The sequence below is a fragment of the Arachis duranensis genome, chromosome 10, assembly GCF_000817695.3.
Source record: "Arachis duranensis cultivar V14167 chromosome 10, aradu.V14167.gnm2.J7QH, whole genome shotgun sequence".
Lineage (NCBI taxonomy): Eukaryota > Viridiplantae > Streptophyta > Magnoliopsida > Fabales > Fabaceae > Arachis > Arachis duranensis.
The window spans coordinates 50,837,116-50,842,673 of record NC_029781.3 but is presented as its reverse complement, the minus strand read 5'-3'; positions in this window follow the sequence as shown (position 1 = coordinate 50,842,673).

Below are 5,558 nucleotides of genomic sequence, written 5' to 3'. Positions count from 1 at the left end.
AAATTAAGTAATAAAATTTTAAATTGAATCTATTTGAGTTAAAATTAATTTTGATAAGAAATAATAAAATTAAATTTATTTAAATTAATTTAATTATTTTGTTTTAAATAATGAAATTAAATTCGATTCTCGTTAAATTTAAGGGTTTCCAAACACCCTTTAAAGGATACTTGGTTGGTTCATGATCACAGTTTCACCATTGCTGATTATCTTTTCTTTTCTAATTCCTTTTGAGTGTCTTGATTTTTATATAGGGATACAGAGGGCATGGCCTTATGGGAAGTGGAGAATTGCTTTAAGTTTCTTGTTCTTATTAATGTAAAAGAAAAAGTCTAAACTTGAGGGCTAGCTATCCCTCATTTATTTTATGGGATAACAAGGTGTGAATGCATGCATTTTTCCGATCCAATTGGCTACTTTTAAAATGCTCCGGTAATGCATCACATTATTTTAGAAGATAAGCATGTAATTAATGTAATTATAAATCGTTTATTAGGCCAGCTGGGACAAGCTCACTCGGTCTAGATGATGTCTAGGCTAGATTTGTCTCATATCCCAAATTTAAACTTCAACAAATAAGTAATATTGATAATTAAAAAATTGATATATACGTAAAAAATCAACCATTAAATTAGTCGATTATATAAATAATATATATAATTTAATTTATTTTTAATGTATTTTATATTTAAATATATATATTCTATTATTAGAGTATATATTAACTGAACTCTTTAAATTAATTTAAGAGTAAATAATCATTTCTAACCATAAAAAATTTAGATGCGGATAAAACTGACCATAAAAAATTAAAACTAAAGTTATACTCATAGAAGATAAGATTTGTTCGACAAAAATAACGAATTATTAAGTTTTTGTTTATAATTCTGTAAATATTTCTAATTTTTTATCTTCTTTTATCTCTACACCCAATTTCTAACCCCTAACAATTTAGTGTGTGTTTAGATTATAGTTTACAAACGAAAATTTGCATAAAATTGATTTTACAAACTTGATTTTGATAAAAAGTAAGTTTATGTTAAAGTGATTTATATTTGGTAATTTTTATATCAAAATAAATTATAATAAAATAAATGTTGTTTGGCTTATACCATTCAAAATTACTTTTAGATAAAAAATTACTAAAATAGACATCAACTTAAATAATTTTTTTATATTATCCTATAATTTTAATTTAGATATTTAAATAGATCTTATTAGTTAATTTTATAATAAAATTAATATTTACTTACTAAAATAAATAACATTTAAAAATAGACAAAATATATTTTTAAATAAAAATTAAAAAATATAAATTGTGATCGAAACAAATCTAAAAATTTTTGATGATCTTTTATATCGTATATTTTTAGTACTTTTTTTAGTATGTTATAATTTATTATTATTATTATTATTATTATTTACTACAGTTAACTTTTTATTTAATTTACTTTACCTAATAAAATCAATAAATCATATTATAAAAAAATAATAACAAACATAATACACAAAAATCACAATTATAAAAGTGTATAATGTCAAACAAACAGTAAAAAAAATAATAAAAAATAAAAAAATAGAACTCATATAAATAGAAATAACAAGAATTTTATAAATAATACAATAACATACATAAATGATAAAGTTGGTAAAAAATAAATAAATATTTAGTATCTATGACTAAAAATTCGTTAAGAAAACGCAGTTAAAAAAACGCAGAAGGTCAAAATAGTTGCTTCCAACGAATTTTCCAAACATACCCTTAATCCCCATCCCTCCTCCTCTGCCTCTACCCTCCAACCTTCTCCTCCGTCACAATCTCCTTCCACCACCACTATCGCCTCCAGTCCCCTCACCCTTCCTTTTCCGTCGACCATCACCAACTCCATTATCACTACTGCTCCATTTCCTTCCTCACCTTCCCCTCCAACCACCTCCTTCACACCATTGAAGACCTTCCTCAGTCTTCACAAATAAAACAGAACCTAATAAATCTAAAATTAAACCAAATAAATCGTCTCTCATATTTTTAGACACAAAAAAAAGAAGGATGCAATTATTATTATTAAACCTAATACACCACCATAAAATCATTAGAACTTTATCAATAAGCTCATCATGGAGGAGGAACTACCACAACCACCACCACAACGGCACTCTTCTTTAAGAAACTTGGGCTTGGGCTTCTGAGTGTTGCATACTTGTGCATGATTCTGTTTTTGGTTCTAATTGTGGCAACGATTTTGGGGGTTTGTTTGATGAAGCTGTGGGTGGAAGAGTCGGTGGTGGTTAGAGAAAATTTGCATTTTGATTACCCTGAAGAATTAAAATTTTTCTATTGTGTTCTCGTTTGATGGAGGAATGAGTGATTTTGTTGAAAGAACAAAGAGGGATAAGTATATAAGTGTGCCTATTGGTCATATATTTCATGTTTCTTTACTTTTTATTATGTTCGAATCTGATTTTAATACACAACTTGGTGTCTTTTAGGTTTCTGCACTTTTTTTTCAATTTTCATTAACATTCTCAACATATATTTGTGAGGATTGAGAAAGGTCTTCAATAGTGTAGAGGAGGTAGTTGGAGATGAGGGGTGAGGAAGGAAATGGAGTGATGGTGGTGTTGGAGTTGGTGATGGTTGAAGGAAAAAGGTGATGAGAAGGATGGAGGGTAGAGGCAGAAAAACAGAGTTGGATTAAATTGTTAGGGCTAGAGATTGGGTGTAGAGACAAAAAAAGATAAAAAGTTAGGAATATTTACAAAATTATAAATAAAAATTTAATAATTGATTATTTTTGTTAAATAAACTTATTTTATATTGGTATAATTTCAGTTTTAATTTTTTATTGTCAGTTTTATCAACATCCAAATTTTTCATAATAAAAAAATAGCTATTTACTCTTAATTTATTAGCTAGGAACTCGAGTGATAACTAAACTAGGGTATATAAGAAACATTTATGATATAAGAATGACCTAATAATACTTAGTTTAATTTAATGAGAAAAATATAATGGATTGTAGATAATTAAGAAGATGTAGATAAATTCTTTTCTTAAATTAATAAATAGATTAACCTTCGAATCGGAAGATTTTTTTTTCATAATAAATAATGACAGTTATTTGATTCCTAGTTTTTTAAAATATTAGATACTTTTAGTTTTATTCTTCGGTAAACATTATAAGGTTATATAACATGACTCATTGAATAGTTAATGTCTTATCTCATAGTATAAGTTTTTCTAATTTCCATAAACTTAATTAAATTGAGATAATAGCTTAAGAAGGAATTAATTTATGGAAAAAGTTTAGAAACCAAAATTGTCATTAATGTTAATTGATTTTTTTTTATAACTACTAATTTAATTTTTTTTAATTGTTTTACTGTACCTACGGTAATATTGTAAAGATTGGATTAATCTAAATTTTAATTGTCATTAATTTTAATTATTTTTGTGTAATCACTAATCTATTGTCTCACTTACATAATATTTGTTTTATATTTTTCAAAGAAAAATAATAATGTACTCTAATTTTTTAACACAAATATTTTCAAATTTTATCATAATTGGATTTAAAAAAATCAAATACATAAATTAATTTATTCAATTGACAAATTTACTCATAATATCTATAAGTTCATACACATAACATCCATAATTTTATATTAATAACATTCATAATTTTATACTCATAACATTCATAATTTCATACATATGATATCCATAATTAATAAATTTTTACAATTAATATTACTACTTAAACTATGTGTCTTATTGTATTTTTTAAATTATTATCTCATATGTACACTAATGAATCATAATTTTGATTATTATAATATTTTTTATTTAATATTCATATGTATGTTTATTTATTGATTTTAATATAATGAGTTAACAATTACTTTTAAAAATTTATTTCTTAATTTTTTATATTTTGTTTTTTATTTTTATTTTTTAATAGTTTATATGTAAAATATGAGTTGTATAGTAGAAGTTGTTAAAATTTTTTAATTTAACATCCAAAATTTTATATGTATAATATCTATAATTTTAAATACATAATATTTATAATTAATGAATTAGTGTTAATTTATTATTTATTATTTTATTTTGTATGTTAAAAACTAAAATTTTGAAGTTTTTAATAAATAGAGATTAATCAAATATAAGATGTTTTTATTTTTTTATAAAATGTATGAAAGTGATTTAAAATTATTTTAGGATTCAAAATATCAAACTTTAAAACTTTTATTTGAAAAAAAATATATAAAATTATGAATGTAATAATAATGAAAGAGCATTTTTTGAGATTTAATTCACATTAAATTTAGAATTGACTTTTAGTGTAATTAAATGAGAGAAGATAGTTATAAAAAAAGGTTTAATTATTCTGTTAGTCTCTATAGTTTAGCAAAATTTTTAATTAGGTCCCTATACTTTTTTTTCCTTTTAATTGGTCCTTATATGTTAATTTTTTTTCAATTTAATCCCTATTAACGTTAAACGTCAAAAAATGTTAGTGAATTGTAAAATTACTTTTATACCCTTAGGTACCTAATTGAAAAAAGAAAAAAATATAGGGACTTAATTGAAAATTCGGTGAAAATATAAATATTCAATAAAAGATATTCCTATAATCCCTATTTAATGATTCTAAGACTTGAAAAATATTCTTATAATTCTTTATTTTATGACTATCATTTTTTCGTTTATTTATATATAAATTGTAACAAAAATACCTTCTCTTTTTTTTTTTACTTTCAAAATACCTTATCTTAAGAACCTAAAAAAAATGGATAAAATGAAATAGAAATAGTAGTAATAAGCATATATAAAATTTAGCTTTCATCCTTCAAGTATTCATTATGATAATGTAACATTTTACATTTGTGTGGATTTATAGAATATAATTTGTCTTTATCATATCATGGTACACAATAAAAAACCATAAGGTTATGTAATTTGTGTTATTGAAATTTAAAATCTGAAAATCAGTTCTTTTTTGTTGCAGCCTCCTACTCCCTAAACTAGCATAAAAATCAATAATAACATTGATAACGGACGCTTTTGAGTCGAAAAGAATTTTGAGAAAGCAGACTTCAATTTATCAAGTGTCCCAACAATTTATTGCATAAAGTAAATATATGCAACTATATATGATAATATAAAAGTTTTGAATATCAATGCCATATACACAATCTTGGAGAATAGTTAGGGAAGATGGCTGCATATAATAAGAAAAATGAAAATTAAGTTTACATGATATGAATATGTCACTGTAAATACAAGCTTAAGGCCGATAGAATAAAAAAAAAGTAGCCGAAGAGTAATTTACATAAATATTGATGTGTTTTGTTTATAGTTTGCAAATCAAAGTTCGGTCTAACAAAAAAAATAATTTTTTTATACTTCTGTCCAAACTATAGCACATGGTTAAAAACCATGTAAAAATATAGCTAAAAAATAATGTTGTTGAACAGGCCAAAATTAGTTGAAATTTGGTCAACTTGCTTCAGACCATTGTTTGAGATTTTTTATGGCAAAAAATAAGACACAC